We start from the raw sequence: 13,951 nt of genomic DNA, 5'->3' as shown, positions 1-13,951 counted from the left end.
AATAACAAGTAGTATCACCCTTATAAACAATAGCCAAAAATCCATCCAACTGGAAAGAGAGGAGGATAAATTACATTAAAAGTAAAAAGGTCTGGCTAATAAACTTTGTACTTTATTATCAATTTCATAACAAAATCAAGCCAAATGACTTTAATATTAACATTTCTAATTAGTTGTTTAATCTGATTAAGTTTCGCTAGATAGCTCATTTTCGCCCTTAGATAAGATTAAAACGGTAAAACAATCTTATACATTAATAATAATAGCTAAATTTATTGAGTTATTTCCATATACAAGGTATTATTGTATACACAACACATATATGTAATTGTGTAGTTGCTGTATTGTTTGGAAGTATTCAATTCTGCTCTAGAAGATAAAACAAATTGAATGAATGAAAGAGCTGCATTAAGCATAGATAAGATAGTAACCTGAGAAGTGTCAGACAAAAGGTAGAGCATATATCTACGAACATAGAAAGGGCTAGAAAGACAAAATAGACATTTAATATTCATGACTCACTAAATAACAAACAAAGCAAAAAATATTTATGATATACTAAATACAAATCAAGCACATGAGGCGCACGATAATCATGAGGTCTTTAATTAGCCACCCATTGCTGACTCTTATTTGGAATCTTCTGAAGGATAGAATCTGTCACTGCTCATCAGGCTAACTGGGGAGCACAGGTACTGGTCAAGTGACTCACACACAGCCCTCATGGAACAAGTGTGTGTCATTGTCCCAGGCATCTTTTATTTGTTGGGCCCCCCAGTCAAGTTTTCATTCTGGTTCTTGTAACTACACCAGCAGCAGGAAAGAGTGATATAGCATAAAGTGGGGGATATGTCAATACTGCAGACCAGATTCAGGCTAATATGACCCTTCAACCCACTCATGTACTATTTCAATTATGTTAATCTGGCCCATCCCTCTCTTTCCTTACATTTTATGTTTTAAATTGATTTAATAAGTCATGATGTGAAAATTTTAATTTGTTCTGTGCACTTTTGTGTACCATGGGCTCTAGCCTAGCTTACCAAGTAATACACTTGGAGGCTACCCTTGCATGGAAGTAATTTCCCACATAACAATAAATTTGCATTTTAATCCTTGCAACAGCACTTTGCAATGGGTACTATTATTGTGCCCATTTTAAAGATGAGGAAGCAGACACAGGGAAGTTAAGCAACATGCTTCAGTGTCATCCAGCTTGATTAATAGTCTGTCAAGCCTAAATATGCTGCCTCAATTATAATATAAACTCCTTACTGCACTTTTTAAAGTGTGAAGATAAAATTCTAAAAAACAAAAATTATGAGGGAGTGTTGAGTAGAGAAACGGCACTAAGGTCCTTATATTGTTCTGGAAAAATAGATACTGAATAACTTTTAACTTTGTTAGAAGATGTAATGTAAATATGTATTTTTAAAATGTGAGGCACTCCAAAGCCTTAAATGCATATTACTAAGCATAAGAGTCGATCTGAAAAGGCTACAACTCTGGAGACAGCAAAAAGATCAGTGGTTGCCAGTGAGGACTGAAGAGGCGGAGCACAGAGGGTTTTTAGGGCTGTTAAACTATTCTGTATAATACTATAATGGTGGATATATGTCATTATACATTAGTTCAAACCCATAGAATGTGCACCACCAAAAGTGAGCCCTAATGTAACCTGTAGACTTTGGTAATGATGTGTCAGTGTAGGTTCACCAATCATAACAAATGTATCACTCTGGTGTGAGATGAAGATACTAGGGGAAGGTGTGCATTTGTGAGGGTAAGGGATATATGGGAACTGCCTTATTTTATGCTTAATTTTGCTGTGAATCTAAAAGTACTCTAAAAAGTGAAGTCTATTATTTTAATGTAAGGGGCTCCACCAAAAGCACAAGTGACAAAAGAAAAATAAATTGTACTACATCAAAATTTTTAAAAAATTGTGTTGCAAACAATGCCATGAAGAAAGTAAAAAAAACCTGCAGAACGAGACAAAATATTTTCAGATTATAGGTCTGATAAGGGATGTGTATCTGGAATACATAAAGAACTCTTACACTCACTAATGAAAAGACAAATAACCCAATGAAAATATAAGCAAAGGATCTAGTAGACATTTCTCCAAAGAAGATAAACAATTTGCTAAGAAAAGATATTCAACATCACTAGTGATCAGAAAAATACAAATCAAAACCTCAATAAGGTAATACTTTTTACCCACTAGGATGACAAAGAATAACAAAACCAAAATGACAGAGAATAACAAGAGTTGGCAAGAATATGAAGGGGAAATAGCTTGGCTCGTCCTCAAAATGTTAAATGTGGACTTTTCATACGGCCCAGCAATTCCACTCCTAGTTATATACCTATGAAAAATGAAAACATACATACACACAAAAAATTCCATACCAATGTTCATAGCAGCATTATTCATAGTAGCCAAAATAGTGGAAACAAATAAAATGCCATTAACTGATAAATGTATTAAAAATGTGATGTTTCTATACAATGGAATATTATTTGGCAACAAAAAGAAATGAATTACTAAAGCATGCTACAACGTGAATTAACTCAGAAAACATTATACTAAGTGAAAAAAATCAATCACAGTAGGCCACATATTATATGAGTCCATTTATATGAAATGTCCAGAATGGGCAAATCTATAAAGGCTGGGGAGTGGGGCAGACAGAGGCGGAGGAATAGATGTGAAATCCAAGATGTCTTTTAGGGAGAACTAAAATGTTTTAAAATTAGATTGTGGTGATGGATGCACAAATCTGTGAATATACTGGAAAACATTAAACATCTAAAAATAGGTGAATTATATGGTATGTGAATTATATTCAAGAAATCTATTTTAATGTAAGAAATTTTTCAATTAAGACAGTATATAAAGTATAGCTTTAAACCAGCAAAGAAAAAGAAAAGAAAAGGGATCCAGAAAATGTCAAGAAGATATTATTTTATGCAAATTAAAAGCATAATAAAACAAATCTTTGTTGAATTAATCAATGAGTGTATTAACTATGTAATTATTTTTCTTTTTATGTCCTGACATATATTAGTTGTACATATTTTAGGGGCACCTGTTGATATTTTGATACCTGTATACAATGTATAATGATCAAATCAGTGTGACTGGAATATCTATCACCATAAGCAGTAAATGTGTAAAATTTTAAATGTGTATTCCCTTTGACTTAACAAACATATACATATTACAAAGATGTCTATTGCAGCATTGCTCATATTTGCCTAAATGTGCATCACCAGGAAAATTTTAAAAGACAGCATAGATGTGGATGTCAGTATGAAAAGATGGCCACAAACATATCTTATCAAGTGGGAAAAAGTATATCACAAAGTAATATGTATAGTTTTGTGTGGGGGTGGGTATGTGTCTCTAATCAAGAATGATACACTATCAATAATAATATTGGAGGAATAGGTTCAAGAGGTACTTTTGCTTATCATTGTATTCAGTTCTGAATTATTGAAAATTTTTTTCAAAACTAACATGTATCCCTTTTATTATTTAAATGAGAACCATTTTACACATGCAAATATATGCATAATAATTTTTGGGAATATACAAAAAGCATGCTGTTAGTGAATAACTCTGGGAAATGGGAATGAAGTTTGAGAAGAAGAGACTTTACTTCTCATTAATGTATTTTTTTTTTTTTTTTGAGATGGAGTCTCACTCTGTAGCCTAGGCTGGAGTGCAGTGGCGCAATCTCGGCTCACTGCAAGCTCCGCCTCCTGGCTTCATGCCATTCTCCTGCCTCAGCCTCCCGAGTAGCTGGGACTACAGGCATGTACCACCACACCTGGCTAATTTTTTATATTTTTAGTAGAGACGGGGTTTCACCGTGTTAGCCAGGATGGTCTCGATCTCCTGACCTTGTGATCTGCCCACCTCGGCCTCCCAAAGTGCTGGGATTACAGGCATGAGCCACCGCGCCTGGCCCATTAATGTATTTTTTCTAATATTAATTTTTATCACATATTATTATTATAAAAATTAATACTTTAGAAAATTGAAAATAGTGATATTATTGCACATACTACTCAGATAATTTTGGAAAGAGATTTTTGAATCACTAAGCTAATCCAAAACATTAGCAAAAAGAAGTTTAATCCAAAAAAAATTAGGGTTTTCATTTTACCTTTAATCTTATTCATCTTTATTGCATGATGTTACTTTTTGTTTTCTTATGTCAGTTCTTATTGTCTTAAGTACATTCAAGACAATTCAACTGAAAAGAATGTGATGGGTAATGGAGAAGCAGATTATTTCATATTGGTTCTATTAAAAACATCAAAGCCCAAATTCAGCAACAAAAGACCACTATGTTTTCAATATGAGAGAAAACAATACCAAATATGTTCCACAGTATCAGAACATGAAAAGAATCGACTTATAAAAAGCAAAACAAACAGCAGAAAACAAACGGCAGACACATTCCAAGACCATAAGTGACAGCAGCATGGCTCAAATTCTGGCAATTGTAAATCCCTTATATTTTTATGGTAGCTTCATGTTATGGTAGCTTCATCCTCTAATAGAAGTAAAGACATTTTATGTAAGTTCATTTCTGAGGTACATTCCCCTAATACTAGAAAGAAGATGTACACAGAATATGGGAAACTTCAATATATAATATATCCAGTAAAATGGAAGAGGAAGTGCCCAAAAGGTAGGGCCATGATGTGGCTGAACATTCTGCTAGACACTGCAGAAGCAAAGACCAAAAGCACAACAATGACAAAAATGCAGTAATGGGCTTTGCTTCCTGGAGGTGAAAGTTTGGCAAAGGTGGCAGACATATATAAATAACACAAAGTGACCAGAGCTATTATTCATCCTCCCATCATGCATTTGGAGACATTTACAAATTGTCCTGGAATTTTCCCTTTGAAGTCATCCTAAACCATTCCTTTCCCAGGTAATATCTAGTCTAACACTTTAATACCACAGTTATTCAGTGTTATCTACTCTAAGACCAGGTGATCTTGACCTCCAACGAGGCACCCACAGGTTCAGTCATCAGACCACCAATACAGACAACTCCTTCCTCCAAAATCTGAAACTCAAATTTTTCTTCTAGGAAGTCAACAACCTAATCTTTCAACTTTTTCTCCTTTCAACTTTTCTTCCCTTCAACTTCACCAGTGCATCAACCTAAACGGATCTCTAATATCTTAAGCCCTCATTATTTTCCAAGTCCATCAGCTCTTTGGCTGATAATGCATTCTTCACATTCTAACCTATTTTTTACCACCAGAAGATAAATTTTAACAAAGCGCATCTCTAATCACATAATTCCCATTTTAACAACTTCAAATAGCACATACTGGTTAACAACCTACAGTCCTATCCTGGTTTTAAATTCCAGCTATGCTATTTACTGGCTTTGTGACCTTGGGTAAGTTCAACTTCCATAACAGAGAAGTTTTCCCACTAAAGATTGTGTAAGAACATGATCGGAATTTCACATTTACCAAATTCACTCTCAGGATGCAACTGTAACTCTCTGTTGCTAAACAGAACCCCATCCATTTATGAGATTTTTTTCCCATAAATGGAGGAGATGGATCATCTCCATCACTCCCAAGGTGTTCCCTTCATGTCTGTTAGAAAGGCTATGTTTCACCTAACTTTGGACCTCCACAGGAGTGCTTATGTCCTCAAGGGAAGTATGGCAGGCAAGTCTGCAGAATTCACCTGGAATTTTAAACTCCAGATACTCTACCTACTCTTGGTCAATACAATGATCAGGCATGTTTTTGAAGAGGGTCTCTTTTTTCTTATTATTATACATGCTTTTTATAGAAAACTTAGAAAATGTAGTAAAAACCGAAGAAAATAATTATCCATACTTCCACCACCCATTTCACATATAAACTTCCATTTCTGTCTCTATACATGTTTATGTACAATGTAAATACATGTAATAAATAAAATATTGTTTTCTTACCCGATTTTTCTCAATTAACAACATTATGATTTTTCTTCATCATCATAAATTATTCTCCATTATTTGTGATGCCAACATTTGGTAGTCATAATAAAGACATGCCACAATATATTCGTACAATCTCATTGTTGATTTCTTAACCTGTTTCCAATATTCACCATTCTAAATAGTAGTATAATGGACATCCTTAAGATACATTTTGGTGCAAACTATTGATTAATTTCTTCGAGTAAGTTGCTATAAGTGAAATTTCTGAGTCATAAGGAATATGCATTTTTGTAAGGATTTTGATAAATGTTGTCAAACTGACCTGCAGGAATATTGTGCCAACCTCTTTGATGGTCCCCAAAGTTCCCTGCTTCCTTGTATTCATACCTTTGTGTAGCCCCTCCCATACTGTCAACTCCAAGAAGCAAAGCCCATTACTGCATTTTTGTTGTTGTTATACTTGTGGTCTTTGCTTCTGTAATGGCTAGCAGAGTATTCAGCCACATGATGATCCTACCTTTTGGGCACTTCCTCTTCCACTATGTCATCCAAAGAATTTGGCAGAAGTGGTGGATGCCACTTCCGAGATGAGGTTATAAGGGGCACTTCAGCTTCTATTTTGTTCTTTTGTTCTCTCTCACTCTTTTGTCTAGCTCATGTTGTGCAGGCCCACATGGCAAAGGAACTAATGCCTCTGGGCTACAGCAAGTAAGTATGCTTAGAAGTAGATCTTCCAGCCTTGGTCAAGCCTCAGATGTTTGCAACCTGAGTTAGTCTCATAAGTAACTTTGAGTTAGAACTACCCAGGTAAGTCACTCCAGGTTCCTGGCCTACCAAAACTATGAAATAATAAGTATTTGCTGTTTTAAGTTACTATGCTTTGAAGTAATTGGTTACACAATTAAAAAATAAAGCAATAGATAACTGATACATAAAATAAGTGTGTTAGTTTTCTTGTATCTTTATCAGCATTGGATATTCCTAGTTTTACATCTTCCTAATGTTAAAGGGAAGAAAATACCATCTCATTGTTTTACAGTTATTTTATATCTAGTGAGGCTGAAATTTTTATTTAGTTTGGCTCTTGTAATTTTTCTCTTGTCATTTATATCCTTTTAATGTCCTTTGCCCATTTTTGTATTGAAGTGCATATCATTTTCTATGCCTATATAAGGTTTATTATATATTGAGTATTATCGCATTCTCTGATGTTTATGTTGCAAAGATTTTCCCCATTTTTCATATTCTTCTATTTGTTTTTGCTTAATTATTTTAGATTTAGGAGTTTTTACATTTTTATATACTCAAGTCATTAGTTTTTCCCTGTATGGATTCTCCCTTTGTTTGCACACTTATGAAGATGTACTTATGAAGATGTCTACTCACTATTACACTGGCTTAGATATTTAATCCATGTTTTCTTCTATTTTATGGTTCCACATTTAAATCTTTAATTTAGCTGAAAGTATGAATTGTATAAAGAAGGTGATATAGTTTTACTAATGTTTTGTAAAGGAATAGAGGAATAGTTAACTTTAAAAACAAATGAGACAAAAGACTTATCCAAGTAAAAACAATACAACAAAATGCAATAAATGTATTTAAGCTTGTTCATTATTATTATCATTATTAGCTACAAATTATCAATTTGCTGTTAAAGGCCAGGATCTGTGCCAAATACTTAAAATGCTAGTATTAATAGCTCCATTTTCCAGAGGAAGAATTTGAAGCTTAAAAAGGTTAAATGACTTGTCTAAGGCCACACAGCTAATAAGTGTTGGAGCCAAGATTAGTTATTAATATCCTAAAGCAGTAATTCTGCCTTTTTAAAAAATAAATAACATGAGCTCCATTTATGATCCAGCTGCAAATAATTATCAAATTATACTCCATTTTATCCTTAACTAGATGGAAATAGTTTTGAATATGACTAAATTTAGAGCTAATCAAAATTTCTAAACCTCTAAAAGAACGAAATGCCTCATTAATAAATAGTTTTGCTTTGGGAATTTAGAGTAGCTATTGTAAAAATATCAGTGATTGTGTTTGGGAATTAAGTTTTAGAAACAAAACCTTCTTGAAAATAATTTGTGTTTGAAGCAAAAAAGTATGCATCATTTGATAATCAGCAATAGTGTTGTTAGGAACAATTTAAAAATTGTAAAATGAGAGAAAAAGAAAGGTAAAATGAGTAGCTGAGCAGCAGTGGATATGTAGGCACCTAAATTTGGGGAAAAAAATGAGAAAGTACACTTAAAACTTGATTCTGCTCTTCTATGTCTGTTGATGGAAAGAGTGAGATTTAGATAAGATGGAATTATGTTCATGGGTAATATGAGTCAACCGTGTTCAGCTATGTTTCATAATTACGTGCAGGCACAAGCCAAACATCTGGAGAGATATTTTGGTATTGTCTAAAAATTCTACTTTTTATTTTTACCAAGAAGTACAAGACTCCTTCTTCATCTACCTAGAGGCTCACTCTGGCTCAGGAATATGGTAAAGATTATAAATGGCATGAGGGATGAATAAAAGGAAAGTTGGAGTGAAATCTTGAGCAAAGTTAGGAAAGGTAATTCTTAAAAAGTTTTGACATTTCATTGATGTGTCAAATTCCCTTCTATGAACAGAACTAAAGGTGAATAGTTTGGGTTGGGTTAATAAATGGGGTGAAATTTTAGCTGGTGTACCAACAAATAACTATTCAGGGAAGGAAATGTTATTATAACACATTTTTACATTTAAATTGTATCAAACTCTAAATTTCTAAAATGATGCAAGTCGTGATGTAATTCTAGAACAGTAAAAAAATAAAATTACTATGCTTATCAGTCAGGGTCCAGTAAGGAGATACAAACTACATAGTAATCAAAGAGGGAAAGTTGAACATAAACAATTAGTAACAGGGGATTGGAGTGGCTAGTAATAGTTAAAGAGAACACTAAAGAATATAAGAATGGCAGGTATAGGGGAAATGGAAGGTATAGAAAGATGCCTGACTCATGGCTCAGATCCAGTTCACATCAGAGAGGGCACAGCCATGTCTCACTGGACGTCGAAGAAGTCACTGAGGGGTGGCACCAGTAGTATTCACTGTAAACTGACTTTGGAGTTACAGGAAGCTGTTCATAGGGAGGTTCTTAGCTGGTGACCCTCCACACAAAAGTCATTTGCTATGGTCTGAATGTGTCCCCCAAAATTCATATGTTGAAACTTAATTGCCAATGTGATAGTATTAAGAGGTAGGGCCTTTACAAAGTGATTGAGTCATACGGCAGAGCTCTCATGGATAGAATTAGGGCCTTTATAGAAAGGCCCAAGGGAGTTTGTTCAATCCTGTCTGTCCCTTCTACCATGTGAGAATACGGCATTTGTCCCCTTCAGAGGATGTAGCAATAAGGCAGACAGTAGCCCTCACCAGACACCAAACTTATCGGCATTTTGGTCTTAGACTCCCCAGCACTCAGAAGCGTGAGAAATAAATTTCTATTGTTTATAAATGACCCAGTTTGTGGTATTTTGTTACAGCAGCACAAATGAGACTAATTGGTACCCAGAAGTAGGGTGTTGTTATAACAGATAGTTAAAAATGTGCAAGCAGCTTTGGAACTGGGTAATGAACAGAGGCTGTGAGAGTTTGAAAGAGCAGGATAGACAAAGCCTATATTACCATGAATGGATCATAAAGGGTGATTCTGGTGATGACTCTGAAGTGAAGAGCTGTAGACAGAGCCTAAATCTTTTTTATAATTACTATTATTTTTATACATTTAAGAAGCACAAGTGCAATTTTGTTACACGGCTATGTTGCATAGCGGTGAAGTCTGGGCTTTTAGTGCATCCATCACTTGAATTATATATATTGCATCCATTAAGTAATTTCTCATTATCCATCCTCCCACCCTTCTGAGTCTCCAATATCTATCATTCTACACTCTATGTCCATGTGTACACATTATTTAGCTTCCACCTATAAGTGAGAACATATGGGTTTTGTCTTTCTTTTTCTGAGTTGTATCACTTAATGGTCTCTGTCAGTTCCATCCATGTTGCAGCAAAATATATTATTTCATTCTTTTTAACAGCTGAATAATATTCCACTGTGTATATATACCACATTTTCTTATCTATTTGTTCACTGATAGAACCTTAGGTTGATTCCATATCTTTGCTATTGTGAATAGTACTATGATAAACATATGAGTGCATGTATCTTTTTGATATAATGATTTCTTTTTTTATTTTTTATTTTTATTATTATTATTATACTTTAGGTTTTATGGTACATGTGCTCAACGTGCAGGTAAGTTACATATGTATACATGTGCCATGCTGGTGCGCTGCACCCACTAACTCGTCATCTAGCATTAGGTATATCTCCCAATGCTATCCCTCCCCACTCCCTCCACCCCACAACAGTCCCCGAAGTGTGATGTTCCCCTTCCTGTGTCCATGTGTTCTCATTGTTCAATTCCCACCTATGAGTGAGAATATGCGGTGTTTGGTTTTTTGTTCTTGCAATAGTTTACTGAGAATGATGATTTCCAATTTCATCCATGTCCCTACAAAGGACATGAACTCATCATTTTTTATGGCTGCATAGTATTCCATGGTGTATATATGCCACATTTTCTTAATCCAGTCTATCATTGTTGGACATTTGGGTTGGTTCCAAGTCTTTGCTATTGTGAATAATGCCGCAATAAACATACGTGTGCATGTGTCTTTATAGCAGCATGATTTATAGTTCTTTGGGTATATACCCAGTAATGGGATGGCTGGGTCGAATGGAATTTCTAGTTCTAGATCCCTGAGGAATTGCCACACTGACTTCCATAAGGGTTGAACTAGTTTACAGTCCCACCAACAGTGTAAAAGTGTTCCTATTTCTCCACATCCTCTCCAGTACCTGTTGTTTCCTGACTTTTTAATGATTGCCATTCTAACTGGTGTGAGATGGTATCTCATTGTGGTTTTGATTTGCATTTTGCTGATGGCCAGTGATGGTAAGCATTTTTTCATGTGTTTTTTGGCTGCATAAATGTCTTCTTTTGAGAAGTGTCTGTTCATGTCCTTCGCCCACTTTTTGATGGGGTTGTTTGTTTTTTTCTTGTAAATTTGTTTGAGTTCATTGTAGATTCTGGATATTAGCCCTTTGTCAGATGAGTAGGTTGCGAAAATTTTCTCCCATTTTGTAGGTTGCCTGTTCACTCTGATGGTAGTTTCCTTTGCTGTGCAGAAGCTCTTTAGTTTAATTGGATCCCATTTGTCAATTTTGGCTTTTGTTGCCATTGCTTTTGGTGTTTTAGACATGAAGTCATTGCCCATGCCTATGTCCTGAATGGTAATGCCTAGGTTTTCTTCTAGGGTTTTTATGGTTTTAGGTCTAACATTTAAGTCTTTAATCCATCATGAATTGATTTTTGTATAAGGTGTAAGGAAGGGATCCAGTTTCAGCTTTCTACATATGGCTAGCCAGTTTTCCCAGCACCATTTATTAAATAGGGAATCCTTTCCCCATTGCTTGTTTTTCTCAGGTTTGTCAAAGGTCAGATAGTTGTAGATATGCGGCGTTATTTCTGAGGGCTCTGTTCTGTTCCATTGATCTATATCTCTGTTTTGGTACCAGTACCATGCTGTTTTGGTTACTGTAGCCTTGTAGTATAGTTTGAAGTCAGGTAGTGTGATGCCTCCAGCTTTGTTCTTTTTGCTTAGGATTGACTTGGCGATGCGGGCTCTTTTTTGGTTCCATATGAACTTTAAAGTAGTTTTTTCCAATTCTGTGAAGAAAGTCATTGGTAGCTTGATGGGGATGGCATTGAATCTGTAAATTACCTTGGGAAGGATGGCCATTTTCACGATATTGATTCTTCCTACCCATGAGCATGGAATATTCTTCCATTTGTTTGTATCCTCTTTTATTTCCTTGAGCAGTGGTTCGTAGTTCTCCTTGAAGAGGTCCTTCACGTCCCTTGTAAGTTGGATTCCTAGGTATTTTATTCTCTTTGAAGCAATTGTGAATGGGAGTTCACTCATGATTTGGCTCTCTGTTTGTCTGTTATTAGTGTATAAGAATGCTTGTGATTTTTGTACATTGATTTTGTATCCTGAGACTTTGCTGAAGTTGCTTATCAGCTTAAGGAGATTTTGGGCTGAGACAATGGGGTTTTCTAGATATACAATCATGTCATCTGCAAACAGGGACAATTTGACTTCCTCTTTCCCTAATTGAATGCCCTTTATTTCCTTCTCCTGCCTAATTGCCCTGGCCAGAACTTCCAACACTATGTTGAATAGAAGTGGTGAGAGAGGGCATCCCTGTCTTGTGCCAGTTTTCAAAGGGAAGTCTTCCAGTTTTTGCCCGTTCAGTACGATATTGGCTGTGGGTTTGTCATAGATAGCTCTTATTATTTTGAGATATGTCCCATCATTACATAATTTATTGAGAGTTTTTAGCATGAATGGTTGTTGAATTTTGTCAAAGGCCTTTTCTGCATCTATTGAGATAATCATGTGGTTTTTGTCTTTGGTTCTGTTTATATGCTGGATTACATTTATTGATTTGCATATATTCAACCAGCCTTGCATCCCAGGGATGAAGCCCACTTGATCATGGTGGATAAGCTTTTTGATGTGCTGCTGGATTCTCTTTGCCAGTATTTTATTGAGGATTTTTGCATCAATGTTCATCAAGGATATTGGTCTAAAATTCTCTTTTTTGGTTGTGTCTCTGCCCGGCTTTGGTATCAGGATGATGCTGGCCTCATAAAATGAGTTAGGGAGGATTCCCTCTTTTTCTATTGATTGGAATAGTTTCAGAAGGAATGGTACCAGCTCCTCCTTGTACCTCTGGTAGAATTCGGCTGTGAACCCATCTGGTTCTGGACTTTTTTTGATTGGTAAGCTATTGATTATTGCCACAATTTCAGCTCCTGTTATTGGTCTATTCAGAGATTCAACTTCTTCCTGGTTTAGTCTTGGGAGAGTGTATGTGTTGAGGAATTTATCCATTTCTTCTAGATTTTCTAGTTTATTTGTGTAGAGGTGTTTGTAATATTCTCTGATGGTAGTTTGTATTTCTGTGGGATTGGTGGTGATATCCCCTTTATCATTTTTTATTGCATCTATTTGATTCTTCTCTCTTTTTTTCTTTATTAATCTTGCTAGTGGTCTATCAATTTTGTTGATCCTTTCAGAAAACCAGCTCCTGGATTCATTTATTTTTTGAAGGGTTTTTTGTGTCCCTATTTCCTTCAGTTCTGCTCTGATTTTAGTTATTTCTTGCCTTCTGCTAGCTTTTGAATGTGTTTGCTCTTGCTTTTCTAGTTCTTTTAATTGTGATGTTAGGGTGTCAATTTTGGATCTTTCCTGCTTTCTCTTGTGGGCATTTAGTGCTATAAATTTCCCTCTACACACTGCTTTGAATGCATCCCAGAGATTCTGGTATGTTGTGTCTTGGTTCTCATTGGTTTCAAAGAACATCTTTATTTCTGCCTTCATTTCGTTATGTACCCAGTAGTCATTCAGGAGCAGGTTGTTCAGTTTCCACGTAGTTGAGCGGTTTTGAGTGAGATTCTTAATCCTGAGTTCTAGCTTGATTGCACTGTGATCTGAGAGATAGTTTGTTATAATTTCTGTTCTTTTACATTTATTGAGGAGAGCTTTACTTCCAAGTGTGTGGTCAATTTTGGAATAGGTGTGGTGTGGTGCTGAAAAAAATGTATATTCTGTTGATTTGGGGTGGAGAGTTCCGTAGATGTCTATTAGGTCCCCTTGGTGCAGAGCTGAGTTCAATTCCTGGGTATCCTTGTTGACTTTCTGTCTCATTGATCTGTCTAATGTTGACAGTGGGGTGTTAAAGTCTCCCATTATTAATGTGTGGGAGTCTAAGTCTCTTTGTAGGTCACTCAGGACTTGCTTTATGAATCTGGGTGCTCCTGTATTGGGTGCATATATATTTAGGATAGTTAGTTCTT

At 35.4% G+C, this 13,951-nt stretch overlaps 1 protein-coding gene across 3 annotated transcripts in view; it reads right to left on the bottom strand.

Moving 5' to 3' along the window:
* Positions 1 to 13,951, bottom strand: part of DCDC1 (doublecortin domain containing 1) — a 515,544-nt gene that overhangs the window by 212,154 nt on the left and 289,439 nt on the right. The window lies entirely within an intron of this gene.

The sequence above is a fragment of the Pongo pygmaeus genome, chromosome 9, assembly GCF_028885625.2.
Source record: "Pongo pygmaeus isolate AG05252 chromosome 9, NHGRI_mPonPyg2-v2.0_pri, whole genome shotgun sequence".
NCBI classification, from domain to species: domain Eukaryota; kingdom Metazoa; phylum Chordata; class Mammalia; order Primates; family Hominidae; genus Pongo; species Pongo pygmaeus.
The sequence above is the reverse complement of the archived record's forward strand: the minus strand, read 5'-3'. Positions and strand labels throughout refer to the sequence as shown.